The 16,240-nt window shown below is 38.5% G+C and overlaps 1 pseudogene; it reads right to left on the bottom strand.

Annotated features, from left to right (window-relative positions):
• LOC121101546 overlaps positions 1–8,886 on the bottom strand; it is a 12,762-nt pseudogene extending 3,876 nt beyond the window's left edge.
• Between the last annotated feature and the right edge of the window lie 7,354 nt (positions 8,887–16,240).

Genomic DNA, 16,240 nt, shown 5'->3' with positions numbered 1-16,240 from the left:
TTTTTTTTTTTTTTTTTTTAATGATTTTTTATTATATTATGTTAGTCACCATACAGTACATCCCCGGTTTCCAATGTAAGGCTCAATGATTCATTAGTTGTGTATAACACCCAGTGCACCATGCAATACGTGCCCTCCTTACTACCCATCCCCAGCTTATCCCATTCCCCCACCCTCCTCCCCTCTGAAGTCCTCAGTTTGTTTCTCATAGTCCATAGTCTCTCATGTTTCATTCCCCCTTCTGATTACCCCCCTTTCTTTATCCCTTTCTTCCCCTACTGATCATTCTAGTTCTTATGTTCCATAGATGAGAGAAATCATATGATAGTTGTCTTTCTCTGCTTGACTTATTTCACTTAGCATTATCTCCTCCAGTGCCATCCATGTTGTAGCAAATGTTGAGAACTTGTTCTTTCTGATAGCGCAGTAATATTCCATTGTATATATGGACCACAAGTTCTTAATCCAGTCATCTGTTGAAGGGCATCTTGGCTCCTTCCACGATTTAGCTATTGTAGATATTGCTGCTCTGAACATTGGGGTGCATATGGCCCTTCTCTTTACTACGTCTGTATCTTTGGGGTAAACACCCAGTAGTGCAATGGCTGGATCATAGGGTAGCTCAATTTTTAACTTTTTAAGGGACCTCCACACTGTTTTCCAGAGTGGCTGTACCAACTTGCATTCCCACCAACGATGTAGGAGGGATCCCCTTTCTCCACATCCTCTCCAACAATTGTTGTTTCTTGCCTTGTCTATTTTTGCCATTCTAACTGGCGTAAGGTGGTATCTCAGTGTGGTTTTGATTTGAATTTCCTTGATGGCTAATGATTTTGAACATTTTTTCATGTGTCTGTTAGCCATTTGTATGTCTTCATTGGAAAAGTGTCTGTTCATATCTTCTGCCCATTTTTTGATTTGTTTATTTGTTTCTCGTGTATTGAGTTTGAGAAGTTCTTTGTAGATCTTGGATACCAGTCCTTTATCTGTAGTGTCATTTGCAAATATATTCTCCCATTCCGTGGGCTGCCTCTTAGTTTTTCTGACTGTTTCCTTGGCTGTGCAGAAACTTTTAATCTTGATGAAGTCCCATAAATTCATTTTATCTTTTGTTTCTCTTGCCTTTGGGGATGTGTCATGAAAAAGGTTGCTTTGGCCGATGTTGTAGAGGTTGCTGCCTATGTTCTCCTCTAGAATTTTGATGGATTCCTGTCTCACATCGAGGTCTTTCATCCATTTGGAGTTTATTTTTGTGTATGGTGTGAGATAGTGGTCAAGTTTCATTCTTTTGCATGTAGCTGTCCAATTTTCCCAGCACCATTTATTGAAGAGACTGTCTTTTTCCCACCGGATGTTTTTTCCTGCTTTATCAAATATTAGTTGCCCAAAGAGCCGAGGGTCCATTTCTGGGCTCTCTATTCTGTTCCATTGGTCTGTGTGTCTGTTTTTGTGCCAGTACCATGCTGTCTTTGTGATCACAGCTTTGTAGTACAGCTCGAAATCCGGCATTGTGATGCCCCCAGCTTTGTTTTTCCTTTTCAACAGTTCCTTGGAGATTCGGGGCCTTTTCTGTTTCCATACAAATTTAAGGACTGTTTGTTCCAGTTCTTTGAAAAATGTCCTTGGTATTTTGATCGGGATAGCATTGAAAGTGTAGATTGCTCTGGGTAGCATGGACATTTTAACTATGTTAATTCTTCTGATCCATGAGCATGGAATATCTTTCCATCTTTTTATGTCTTCCTCAATGTCTTTTAAGAGTGATTTATAGTTTCTAGAATATAGGTCCTTTACGTCTCTGGTTAAGTTAATTCCAAGGTAACGTATGGTTTTTGGTGCTATTGTAAATGGGATGGATTCCCTAATTTCTCTTTCTTCGGTCTCGTTATTCGTGTATAGAAATGCAACTGATTTCTGAGCATTGATTTTGTATCCCGCCAAGTTACTGAATTGCTCTATAACTTCTAATAGTTTGGGAGTAGCTTCTTTTGGGTTTTCCATATAGAGTATCATGTCATCTGCGGTTTGCGAATATTGAACCATGCTTGCATCCCAGGTATGAATCCCACTTGATCGTGATTGATAATCCTTTTAATGTACTGTTGGATTCTATTAGCAAGTATCTTGTTGAGGATTTTGGCGTCCATATTCATTAGGGAAATCGGTCTGTATTTCTCCGTTTTGAGGGGGTCTTTGCCTGGTTTGGGGATCAAGGTAATATTGGCCTTCAAAGGCTTTTTCTGCATCTATTGAAATGATCATTTTGTTTTTATCCTTTCCCTTGTTGTTATGATGTATGATGTTTGATTGACTTGCATCATGTTGAAAAAAATTTTTTAATGTATATTTGGATTTGATTTGCTAATATTGTGTTGAGGATTTTTGCATCTGTGTTCATCAGAGATATTGGCCTGTGGTTTTCTCTTTTGTAGTGTCTTTGTCTGGCATTTGTATCAGCATAATGCTGGCCTCATAGACAAAATTTGGAAGCTTTCCTTCCTCTTCTCTTTCTTGGAAAAGTTTGAGAAGGATAGGTCCTAACTCTTTTTTAAATGTTCTTTGGATTCACCTGGGAAGCCATTTGGTCCTGGACTTTTGTTTTTTGGGATTTTTTTTATTGATTTAATTTTGTTACTTCTAGTTTGTTCACTCAAATTTTATAATTCTTCCTGTTTCAGTTCTCATAGTTTACCTGTTTCAAGGAATTTATCCATTTCTTTTAGGTTGCCCAATTTTTTGGCATATAATTTTTCATAGTAGTCCTTTATAAACTTTGCATTTCTGTTGTGTCAGTTGTAATTTCTCCTCTTTCATTTATGATTTTGTTTATTTGAGTCCTCTTTTTTTATGATTAGTCTGGCTAAAGGTTATTTTTCAACTTTGCTGATCTTTTAAAAAATCAGCTCCTTCTTCCTTCCTTCCTTCCTTCCTTCCTTCCTTCCTTCCTTCCTTCAGCATCATGCCATTTCCCCCCACTACCCACTCATTTATTTATTTATTTATTTATTTATTTATTTATTATCTCTATTTTATTTCTGCTCTAATTATTATTTCCTTCCTTCCACAGAGTTTGTGTTTTATTTATTCTTCTTTTTCTGGTTTCCTTACATGTAATGTTATGTTGTTTGAGATTTTTCTTGCTTCTGAGGTAGGCCTGTATTGCTCTAAACTTTACTCTTAGAACTACTTTTGCTGCATCTCATAATTTGATCCATAGTGTTTTCATTTTCATTTGCCTCCATGTATTTTTTGATTTTCTGTTTTCTATCTTGGTTGCCCTATTTATTGTTTGATAGCATTTTATTTAACCTCCATGTATTTATGTTCTTGCTGGATTTTTTCTTGTGGTTGATTTCTAGTTTCATAGCATTGTGATTAGAAAAGATGCATGGTATGACTTCAGTTTTTGTGAATATATTGATACCTGTTTTCTGGTCTAAAATGTGATCTATTCTGGAGAATATTCAATGTGCTCTTGAAAGCAATGTGTATTCTGCTGTTTTAGGTTGGAATATTCTGAATATACCTGTTAAAATCATCTGGTACAATGTGTCATCAAAGCTAGTGTTTCTTTGTTGATTTTCTGTCACTGATCTAACCACTGATGTAAATAGGTTGTGAAAGTCACCTACGGTTATTGTATTTACTGTTGATTAGTTCCCTTATGTTTCTTACTAACTGCTTTATGTATGTATGGGTGTTCCCATTTTGTGTGCATAAATCTTTACAATTGTTATTGTTTCTTGTGGGATTACATAGTGTCCTTTGTCTCCTGTTACAGTCTTTTTTAAAAGTCTATTTTGTCTGATATAAACATTGCTACCCCAGATTTCTTTTCACATCCATTTGCATGATAATATTTCCCCACCCCCTCACTTTCAATCTGCATGTGTCTTTAGGTCTGAAATGAGTCTCTTAAAGGCAGCATATAGATGGGAGTTGCTTTATTATGCACTCCATCACCCTATGTCTTTGATTGGAGAGTTTAGTCCATTTATATTTAAAGTAATTATTGATAGGTGTGCACTTATTGCCATTTTGTTACTTGCTTTGTGGTTATTTTTATAGTTCTTCTCTGTTCCTTTCTTCTCTTACTCTTTTCTCTCATGGTCTGCTGGCTTTCTTTCATTACATACTTGGATTCCTTCCTTTTTATTTTTTGCATATCTATTACTGGTTTTTGATTTGTGGTTTCCATTAGGTTTGCATATAACAGCTTCTGCACATAGCGGTCTATATGAAGTTGATGGTTGCTTAAGTTTGAACCCATTCTTGCCTCCTCTCCCTCTCATGTTTTTTTTTTTTAAGATTTTATTTATTTATTTATTTATTTGACAGAGATAGAGACAGCCAGTGAGAGAGGGAACACAAGCAGGGGGAGTGGGAGAGGAAGAAACAGGCTCATAGCGGAGGAGCCTGATGTGGGACTCGATCCCAGAACCCTGGGATCACGCCCTGAGCCGAAGGCAGATGCTTAACCACTGTGCCACCCAGGCGCCCCTCCCTCTCATGTTTTAAGTATAAAGTGTCATACCATATATCCTTTCATTTGTAAATCCCTTGACTGAATTTTACAGATACACTTATTTTTACTGCTTTTGTACTTTCTACCATTTTCCTCTTACTTATGGACTTTCCTTTCCACTCAAAGAGTCCCCTTTAACATTTCTTACAGGGCTGATTTGTTGTCATGAACTCTTTTACATTTATTTTACCTGGCAAACCGTTTATCTCCTCTTCTATTCTGAATGTTAGCCTTGATGAATAGAACATTCTTGGTTGCAGGTTTTCTTTTAGCACTTTGAATATATCATGCCATTCTCTTCTGGCCTGCAAACTTTCTGCTGAAAGATCAGCTGATAGCCTTATGTAGCTGCCTTCTTTTCTCTTGCTGCTTTTAAAATTTTCTTTATCACTATTTTTTGCAATTTTATTTAGTATGTGTCTTGGTGTGGAGCTCCTTGGGTTGATTTCGCTGGGACATCTCTGTGCCACTTAGATCTGCATTTCTGTTTCCTGATCTGGATCTAGGAATTCCAGGATTTCATCTATTCTTTTGTCAAATAAATTTTCTGTCCCCTTTTCTGTCTTCTTCTGAGTTCCCTATACTACGAATATTATTACAATTGGTAGAGTCACTGAGTTCCCTAAGTCTATTGTCATTTTGCATATTTTTTTCTCTCATCTGCCCAGCTTGATTACTTTCCATTACTCTGTCCTTTAGGTGACCAATTTGTTGTTGCACTTTCTCTTGTCTATTTATTCCATCTCATGTGTTTAAATTTCATTTGTTTTGTTCATAGCTGATTGTTGCCTTTTTATGTTTTTGTTAAGGGTCTCACTGAGGTCCTCCACTCTTTTCTCAGGTCCAGTGATTACCTTTATGATCATAACTTAAAATTCTGTATCAAGAATATTACTTATCTCCATTTCACTTAGGTCTCTTGCTGTGGTGTTGTCCTGTTCTTTCATCTGTGAAAATTTTCTTCTGTCTCATCATTTTTTCTAACTCTCTGTTTCTGTTTTTGTGTGTTTGTGTGTTAGGAAAGTCAGCTAAGTCTCCTGCTTTTGTAAGTAATAGCTTTGTGAAGAAGAGATCCTGTATTACCTGCAGGGGAGTGTCCCCTGTTCACCAGAACCTGGGACTTGAGGGGTATCTCCTATGTGTGCTCTGTGTGCCTTGCTGTTGTATATTGGCCACTTTTCCCTTCATTCCAATAATCTCTTGTGTCTTGTGGGCAGTGTTGTGTCCACAGTATGGTGTTAGTGGATCAATCTGGGGCTGCCTTGGGCTGAGTTTAGTCAGACTAGGTGTTTGTCAGAGATGCAGTAGCACCAAACTGCATGGCACTTTCCCTGTGTTGTCCTCTGAGAAGCTTTCATTGGTGGGTGGAGCTGCAATCAGTCCACTGTCTTCCCCCAGCCCACTGCTAGGGCTGCAGTCAGACTGGTATGTAGTTAACTTCCCCTCATCCTAGAGCACTTTGGAGTGGTGCTGGCCCCTGTCAGGTCTGCTTGCAGCCTGCCAGGCTTGTTTCTGATGTGAATGGGTTCTGGCCAAGAACATTTTGGAGGAAGGGGGCACAGAATGCCTGGAAAGTTTGCCTGGAAATGTTGCCATCACTGGAAATGGGTTGGTGAGGGAGGGTTTTGGCAAGGTCTGTGCAAATCTTCCATGGGACTGGGCCCACCAGCACCACTAGGACTGAGGCCCTGCAAAGTGCACAGATCCAGAGATGCTGTATTGTCAGGGTTTGCAGTGGTAATCTGGGGAGGGGCACCTGCAGCACCAAGATTGAGGCAACTGTGACTGAAAAGAGTGGATCCACTGAAGATGGAAAGATGGTCAGGGTGGGCAGTGTATAAGCAGTTACGTAGTGAATGTTGGCACTGCACTGGTTCCCACAGGTGGCCTTGTGTTTATGCTGGGGGGGGGGGGGGGAGAGAAAGGGTGCCTGTCACCTGCTTTGCTCCTGGAGAGTCTCCCAGGGATCTGTGTCCCTCTAGGATATGCTCTCAGATTAGTAAATAAAACTTCCCGTATGCCCCAGATACTTTTCTTGTAAGCAGCATATCAATGGGTCTTTTTTTTTTAATCCATTCTGTTACTGTATGTCTTTTGATTGGAGCATTAGTCCATTTTCGATCACAGTAATTATTGAAAGATATAAGGTGAGTGCCATTATATGACCTGTAAAGTCTCCATTCCTAAGATTGTCTCTAGCCTTTCTTGTCTTTGTTACTTTTGGTCTTTCTTTCTGCTCAAATGCTCCCCTTTAATATTTCTTGAAGGGCTGGTTTAGTGGTCATGAACTCCTTTAGTTTTTGTTTGTCTTGGAAACTCTTTATCTCTCCTTCTATTCTTAATGACAGTCTTGTTGGATAAAGTACTCTTGACTGCTTATTTTTCTTATTTAGCACATAGAATATATCATGCCCATCCTTTCTGGCCTGCCAGGTCTCTGTGGACGGGTCTGCTGCCAACTTTATGTATCTACCCTTATAGGTTAAAGACCTTTTCTCCCACACTGCTTCCAGAATTCTCTCTTTATCTTTGTATTTTGCACATCTCACTATGTTATGTCATTCTGTTGACCTGTTCTTGTTTATTTTGAGGGGAGTTCTCTGTGCCTCTTGGGCTTGAATGCCTGTTTCCTTTTCCAGATTAGGGAAGTTCTCAGCTATAATTTTTTTAAAATAAACCTTCTGCCCCTTTTTCCCACTGTACTTCTTTTGGTACTCCTATGCTAAGGATATTATTTTGGTTCATGGAATCACTGAGTTCCTTAAGTCTATTGTTGTGGTCTAATAGTTTTCTTTCCCCCTTCTTTTCAGCTTCATTATTTTCCATAAATTTATCTTCTATATCACCTATGCTCTCCTCTGCTTCTTCGGTTCTCATAGTGATTATATCCAGTCTGTTTGAATCCCTGCTTTAGCATTTTTTATTTCAGCCTGACTAGTTTTTCGGTCTTTTACCTTTGCATCAAGGGTTTCTCTGGTGCCTTCTATGCTCTTTTCAAGTCAAGGTAATAGTGTTATAACAGTTGGTCTAAATTCCTGTTCAGATATATTGCTTATATCTGCTTTGAGCAAGTCCCTGGCTGTGATATCTTTCTGACCTTTCTTTTGGGGAGAATTCCTCCATCTTGTCATCTTGGCTAAGTTTCTATCTTCTGCATGTTATGAAAGGTTGTTATGTTTCCTGTACCTCAGGGTAATGCTAAATTAAGGAGAGGTCATAGAGTGTCCTGGGCTGGCACTTCAGAAAGTGTTTCTGGTATATGCTGTCTGTACTTAGCTGCTGCATTTTGGCTGTTTTTTTCCCAAAAGTCAGTCCTCTGCAGAGTTCCTCCATGCTGGCAGTGGGGAGTGCTTGGACCTTTATCTAGATGAGCTTTGATTTGTTCATTGAAAAAAGCCTGGAAAAAAAGGAAAGAAGGAAAAGGAAAAGAAGGGGGGGGGGAGAAGAAAGAAAACCTGTTCTGAAAATAAAAGTAAAGGGAAGAAGAACAACCACAAAGAAAATAAAACAAGCAAACAAACAAACAAACAAACAAACTTACAGCTTGATTCCAGAAAAAAAGAAAGAAAAAGAGAGCAAAAAAGAAAAAGAAAAGCAAAAAAAGTCTTATTTAAAGAAAAAGAAATTAAAAATATTAAAGAGAGGAAAGGAGATGAAAAGCAAATGAGCAAACAAAAAATTTAAACCTGATTCTAAAGGGTCTGGGGGGAGAATAAAACAAAAGAAAAAAAATACTACCTGATCCTATTTCCATCAGAACTGAAGGAGATGGTGTTGGACACTGTAGATCAGTAAATGGTGAATACAGCTTCCTGCTTGTATTCCTCTTTTGGATGAGAGGCCTGCTGTGCTGTCAATCCTACCCCAGTAAAGAAAGGACTTACCAAGCACAGGGGGGCAGAATTTGATGTAAGTGGCTTCCACCTCCAATGGGGGCTGCCGTGTTGCTCTCTGATATGCAACAGTGTGGTAGCAGGGTTAAAATAGTGACACTCCAGTGTCTAGTCTTGGACAGGGGATCTCAAACCCCCTCTGTTCAGGAAGCCCTCACAGTAAAGCAAGGGCCATCCTGCATTTGTCTCTGGTGTGGGTGGGATTCAAAACTCCAAATCTTAAAGGAGCCCAAACTGTTCCCATCTGCTCCCTCCTCTGGATTAGAGGCTCACTGTGCTCTGAATACTGTTCTTTGTCCCAGAAAACCAGTCCCCTGGCTGGTTGGTTCACAGATTCTATGCTGTGACACCTCAAAAATCAACAACCAGGTTATCCCCGCTCAGTGCACACCTTAGTCCCTTGCGGATGAAAGTCCATTTGCTGGCACCTGAAGGGTCTTTTTTGTCCTTGGAGAGGATATATACCATCCTCCAAATGTACTCTGGGAAGGGGAAAGATCTCTCCCCGTGTGACCCTTGAGATCCCTACACCACTTTGTGCACCCTCCCTGGCCAGAGCGGTCCTTCTCCCCAGAAGCAGGGATACAGCTCTGCTCTGGTGAAAGTCTAGCACTTCCAGAAACTCAGAATTTGAGCTATGCTCACTGTTTGCAAAAAACTTGTGTCACTCAGTTCCCCAGCTCCCCAGTCTCTGGGTCTGAGAGGTTCCTTCTTGTGAAACCACAATGCTGCACTCTTTCAACCCCCGTCACCCTCTCCCTCTTTTCTCTCCCTGTGGAAAGGGTTCCCTCCCCTCTGTAGCATGGCAGATTTTCTGTCCCCCAATTCACTTCCATGCACTTCACACCTGCCATGCTGTCTCCCTCCAACCATGGAAATCCTTCTTCCAATCTTCAGATCATTTTTGTGGGTGTTCCAAGTAATCTGACCTCAATACAGCTGTGTTCCAGGGATGAGGAAAGTCCAGACCCCATACTTCTCTGCCATTAACTCCCCCACCCCAGGCATTTTTCAACCTGCTGCTTCTCTTCAGGGCTGGTTGTTATCCTGTCTCTTTAAGGACAGGGACTCAGATTTCTATTGCCCTCCAGGCTCTCCCACTGCTGAGCCACTGATCTTTAAATTTCCAGGCTTTTAGTCCCCTAGGTTGTAAGAATTCATGAATTTCTGCCCCTCTGGTTTTCATAGCCAGATGTTATGGGGATTCCTCTTCCACTTCCAGGCTCCCTGCTGTGATAGTCTATTTCTCTCCTTTCTCCCCACTTGTGGGTCCCAGGGTCTGTTTAACTCCCCACCTGTCTTTACTCTTCCTACTCTCTTCCTTGTGGCCTCTTCTCTACCTTGTTGTGGAGTTTGTTCTGCCAGACTTGGGGTCATTCTGAATCACTTCCATGATGTCAGTGTTATCTAGTTGTTTCACAGAATGAGGGGAGCTTAGAATCCTCCTACTCTGGCATCTTTCTTGCCTCTTGAACCACACTGTCCTAATAAAAATTTTTTCCCTATTCTAGGTAATTTCTTCTTCTGAATATCCAATCAAATATATATCAGAACATCTCATAGGTACAATGTTTTATGAATTCTTTGTTATTTATATTATCTTGCCTTTCTACACTGTACTCAAAACAATTCATTGAGAAGTATTTTCCTATTGACACATTAACCCCTTGAATATATCAATTGGTGGTTTAACTTATATATAAAATTACATTTCAATTATGTTAATTCTCATTTCATAAGACCTATTTTCCCAAAACTTTTCCTATTTTTTTTAAGAAGTTTCAGGGATGCCTGGGTGGCTCAGTTAGTTAAGTGTCTGCCTTCTGCTCAGGTTATGATCCCAGGGCCCTGGGATCCAGTCCTGCATCTGGCTCCTTGCTCAGTGGGGAGCTTGCTTCTCCCTCTGCCTGCTGCTCCCCATGCTTGCACTATCTCTCTCTCTCTGGCAAATTAATAAATAAAATCTTTTTTAAAAAAAGAAGTTTCATGTTTTTGGAAAGCTAGGAATTTGCTAAGTGAAATAAGTCAAGCAGAGAAAGACAATTATCATATGATTTCTCTCATCTATGGAACATAAGAACTAGGAAGATCGGTAGGGGAAGAAAGGGATAAAGAAAGGGGGGGTAATCAGAAGGGGGAATGAAGCATGAGAGACTATGGACTCTGAGAAACAAACTGAGAGCTTCAGAGGGGAGGGGTGTGGGGGAATGGGATAGGCTGGTGATGGGTAGTAAGGAGGGCACGTATTGCATGGTGCACTGGGTGTTATATGCAACTAATGAATCATTGAACTTTGCATCAGAAACCAGGGATGTACTGTATGGTGACTAACATAATATAATAAAAAAACATTAAAAAAATAAAAATAAAAATAAAAGAATTTGAAAGACACAGGTTATTGAGTTGTGTTTTAAACCAATGAAACAGGGTTGAAGAGAGAACGGAAAGTAAAAAAGTAGTGATAGCTAAATGTAGGCAAAAGCTGATGCTTTTTAAAATTCAGATTCTGAAACAAGCAAGGAGACACTTGGTAGGAATAGAATATTTCCAGGAAGGTTATCTCAATGGAAACACTAATTCAGTTTTTAGTCAATAATATCATGAATAAAGTCCTAATAAATAAGAGTGCATTTGTTACTAAAAATTTCAAATTATGTCCAGCTAATTAAAAATAAATAGAGATTTGTTAAAATGTGAAAATCTGATTATGCCATACTGAGAAAAAGAGAGTACTAAAAACGAGAAATAGAGTCCACAATTAGGAAATTCCATTTGAGATATTTAGAAAAAAAACCATTTCTGCAAAGAAATTATTATGGGAGAATTATCTGTACCTTTTAGAGACTCTAATCATAGCTTAATGCCACAATCACTTAACCTTAAATAATGTTCAACTTAATAATAATATGGATGTTGTATTCATGGTACGACAAACATTTTTAGTAGAGAAAGGATTTTATATTGTTTTTTAATTGACCAAAAGTTGAGATGTTTCTTGAAACGAAGCATGGGAGTTTCCATAGATTTTTTTGAATAACAAATAAGAATCTTTCAATCATGGGCATTTTATTTATATTCTGAAAGACTAAATTGATAAAAGAACACAAGCAAGGCTGTGACCATAATCAGATGGAGAAGCCCATACCCATTCTAATTTATTTTGGAAAAATTAATTTAAACCTGCTAGATTCACGGGCAAACCAACTGGTAAATTTGGTACAACCTTAGTCATTTTAAGGCAAGAAGATATTAAAAAGCAGAAGATTACAGAAGCTTTAGGTAAGGATGATTGCAAGCAGAGTAAAATAATACTCTTAATACTCTTAGTTTGTTTTCAGAGTGCTCAAAATGTAAAGAAATGTTCTCTACCATATCTCAGGACTGTCTAGAGATTAGGCTTAAGGCATAGTTTTAGAAAATATAAAGATTTTCGATTGGAGTGATGAATACTAATTCTTCCTGAGTTTAAATTTTCACTAATCTTTTTAGCTCTACATCTCTCAAACTGATTTTAGATTCACTGACCTATCTCTTCTACTGTGCATAATGAATAATAATGTTAATATCTTCTATGGTAAATAACTAGTAGTAGACAGAATTCCAAAAATATATAAATAAAGCATCTTAGAATGGCTTAATGATAAATAATGACTTAAGGTGGAAGTATGTTTAAAACAAAGTCATTCAGGTTGACCCATAACAGGGTTGAAAACAAACAAACAAACAAACAAACATGGAGAGCCTTAGGTTTCAATCTTATTAAATTGTCTCAATATATGTATCTTGTATTTTTTTTCTGTGTTTTTTTTAATTTCAAAATTAGATAATGTTCCTGGATCATTAGATCTACTTTCTCAAAATATAAAAACTATACATATAAATGATCATGGGAAAATGTAATCATTGGTTTAATTATCTATTATTCCTGAAATCACTCATGACACAAATACCTTTTAAGATCCAGTCCATTAATGAAATGTACAGAAGTATTTAGATAATAATTTTCAAACACATTCAAATCAAGACCCATAGTTAAGATAAAAAGAAATGAAAAAATATGGTCTAATATACACATATTTCTATTAAAAAATGGAACATGATATATATTTATATATGAAAATATTTTATTATATTTAATATGATAACATTCTGTTCATGACATAGAAAATTTTTGAAAACAACAGATAAGTTTACGGCATTTTCGTTACGTTGCCACAACCACTTACGATAGGGATTCCACATTAACCAAAGATATTGTATGTTGTAATATGGTTCTTGTGCACTGTTGTTTCTCAGTTATATGTTCGTAGGCCTTACCTAATGGTACCATAACCACCTTGATTCATGCTTCCATCTTGAAGAAGGCTGATGTGACTTGAAGGGCATTATCCTGACACCGTTGTTTATTAGCTATAAGTATGTGGACCTTTCCCTAGGCCTACACACCCAATGTTGAATAGGGATCAGTATTGAGGAGGCTGATATTAGTTGAAGGTGTTTACCTGTACACGGTGGTTTATTACCAATAAGGATGGGGCACAGTCCTCGAGATTCCAGGACCTTTTCATTATTGCTTCCATATTCGTGAAAGATGATGTTAATTGTTAATGCTTTTCTGTAAAGTGGTGTTGTTTAGGGATAGGTATGTGGTCCTTTCCTTCTGATTCCACCCCCACCTTGGTTCAGGTTTCCATATGCGTGAATGGTGATGTCCGTTGTAAGGGGTTCTTTCCTGTACACTGTTGTTTCTTAGATATATGTATGCGGTCCTTTGGAGATTCATACACCCCCTATTTTCTGAAGGGATGTAGAATCATGAGGGTGATGCTAGTTGAGGGCGGTTCCTATACACTGTTGTTTCTTGTAGATATGTACGTAGACCTTTCCTAATGCTTCCACAACCACTTTCATTCAAGCTTCCCTATTCATGATCAATGATGTTACTGGTGGACATTATCTTGACACCGTAGTTTCCTAGAGAAAACAGTGTGGACTTTTCCCTAGGACTGCAAACCCTATTTTGAGAAGGGATACATATGCATGAAGGTGCTTTAGTTGGAGGACGGTTCCTAGACGCTATTTTTTATTACATATAAGAATGTGGCACAATGTTCATGTTTCCATACCACTATGATGAATGCTTCCTTACTCGTGAAAGATGATGTTCATAGGTCTTTCCTTGTATAGTGTTTTGTCTCAGAGATAAGTGTGGCATTTTCATCAGGTTTCCACGACCACTTTCGTTAATGCTTCCATATTCATGAATGATGATGTTAGGGCAAAGTGGGTTCCCGTACAATGTTCTTTCTTTTTTTTTTAACATTTTTTTATTATGTTAGTCACCATACAGTACATCCCTGATTTTGATGTAAAGTTCGATGATTCATTAGATGCCTATAACACCCAGTGCACCAAGCAATACATGCCCTCCTTACTACCCATCACCAGCCTATCCCATTCCCCCACATCCCTCCCCTCAGAAGCCCTCAGTTTGTTTCTCAGAGTCCATAGTCTCTCACGCTTCATTCCCCCTTCTGTTTACCCCCCATTTCTTTATCCCTTTCTTCCCTTACTGATCTTTCTAGTTCTTACAGTTCCATAGATGAGAGAAATCATATGATAATTGTCTTTCTCTGCTTGACTTATTTCACTTAGCATTATCTCCTCCAGTGCCATCCATGTTGCAGCAAATGTTGAGAACTTGTTCTTTCTGATAGCTGAGTAATATTCCATTGTATATGTGGACCACAGGTTTTAATCCAGTCATCTGTTGAAGGGCATCTCGATTCCCTCCATGATTTAGCTATTGTGGACAATGCTGCTATGAACATTGGGGTGCATATGGCCCTTCTCTTCACTACGTCTGCATCTTTGGGGTAAATACCCAGTAGTGCAATGGCCGGGTCATAGGGTAGCTCAATTTTTAACTTTTTAAGGGACCTCCACACTGTTTTCCAGAGTGGCTGTAACAATTTGCATTCCCACCAACAATGTAGGAGGGATCCCCTTTCTCCACATCCTCTCCAGCAATTGTTGTTTCTTGCCTTGTCAATTTTTGCCATTCTAACTGGCGTAAGGTGGTATCGTAGTGTGGCTTTGATTTGAATTTCCCTGATGGCTAATGATTTTGAACATTCTTTCATGTGTCAGTTAGCCATTTGTATATCTTCATTGGAAAAGTGTCTGTTCATATCTTCTGCCCATTTTTTCATTTGTTTGTTTCTCGCGTATTGAGTTTGAGAAGTTCTTTGTAGATCTTGGATACCAGTCTTTTATCTGTAGTGTCATTTGCAAATATATTCTCCCATTCCGTGGGCTGCCTCTTAGTTTTTTTGACTGTTTCCTTGGCTGTGCATAAGCTTTTTATCTTGATGAAGTCCCACAAGTTCATTTTATCTTTTGTTTCTCTTGCCTTTGGAGATGTGTCATGAAAAAGGTTGCTGTGGCCAATGTTGTAGAGGTTGCTGCCTATGTTCTCCTCTAGGATTTTGATGGATTCCTGTCTCACATCCAGGTCTTTCATCCATTTGGAGTTTATTTTTGTGTGTGGTGTGAGAGAGTGGTCAAGTTTCATTGTTTTGCATGTGGCTGTCCAATTTTCCCAGCACCATTTATTGAAGAGACTGTCTTTTTTTTCCACCAGATGTTTTTTCCTGATTTATCAAAGATTATTTGTCCAAAGAGCCGAGGGTCCATTTCTGGGTTCTCTATTCTGTTCCATTGGTCTATGTGTCTGTTTTTGTGCCACTACCATGCTGTCTTTGTGATCACAGCTTTGTAGTACAGCTCGAAATCTGGCATTGTGATGCCCCCAGCTTTGTTTTTCCTTTTCAACAGCTCCTTGGAGATTCGGGGCCTTTTCTGTTTCCATACAAATTTAAGGACTATTTGTTCCAGTTCCTTGAAAAATGTCATCGGTATTTTGATCGGGATAGCACTGAAAGTGTAGATTGCTCTGGGTAGCATGGACATTTTAACTATGTTAATTCTTCTGATCCATGAGCATGGAATATTTTTCCATCTTTTTGTGTCTTCTTCAATGTCTTTCAAGAGTGATTTGTAGTTTCTAGAATATAGATCCTTTACGTCTCTGGTTAAGTTTATTCCAAGGTAACGTATGGTTTTTGGTGCTATTGTAAATGGAATGGATTCCCTAATTTCTCTTTCTTCAGTCTCATTGTTCGTGTATAGAAATGCAACTGATTCCTGAGCATTGATTTTGTATCCTGCCACATTACTGAATTGCTCTATAACTTCTAGTTGTTTGGGAGTGGATTCTTTTGGGTTTTCCATATAGAGTATCATGTCATCTGCGAAGAGAGACAGTTTGACTTCTTCTTTGCTGATTTGGATATCTTTTATCCCTTTTTGTTGTCTGATTGCTGTTGCAAGGACTTCTAGTACTATGTTGAATAATAATACCTCTGACCATTTTTAATAAGATTTTTTTTTTGCTATTGAGTTCTGAGTTTTTTATATATTTTGGATATTAACTCTTTATTAGATATATAACTTGAAAATATTCTCTCCCATTCTGCAGGTTACCTTTCCATTTTGTTGATATTTTCTTTTGCTTTTAAGAGGCTTTTTTGGTTTGAGCATCTAGGTGGCTCAGTCAGTTAAGTGTCTGCCTTTGGCTCGTGTCATGATCTCTGGGTCCTGGGACTGAGCCCTACATTGGGCTTCCTGCTCAGTAGGGAGTCTGCTTCCCTCTCTCTCTGCCCCTTGCCACTGCTCATTCTCTCTCTCTCACAGATAAATAAATAAAATCTTTTTTTTAAAAAAAGAGGCTTTTTAAGTTGACACAGTCCCACTTACTTAA

Source organism: Ursus maritimus, unplaced genomic scaffold (assembly GCF_017311325.1).
Source record: "Ursus maritimus isolate PB19 unplaced genomic scaffold, ASM1731132v1 scaffold_105, whole genome shotgun sequence".
NCBI classification, from domain to species: domain Eukaryota; kingdom Metazoa; phylum Chordata; class Mammalia; order Carnivora; family Ursidae; genus Ursus; species Ursus maritimus.
The sequence above is the reverse complement of the archived record's forward strand: the minus strand, read 5'-3'. Positions and strand labels throughout refer to the sequence as shown.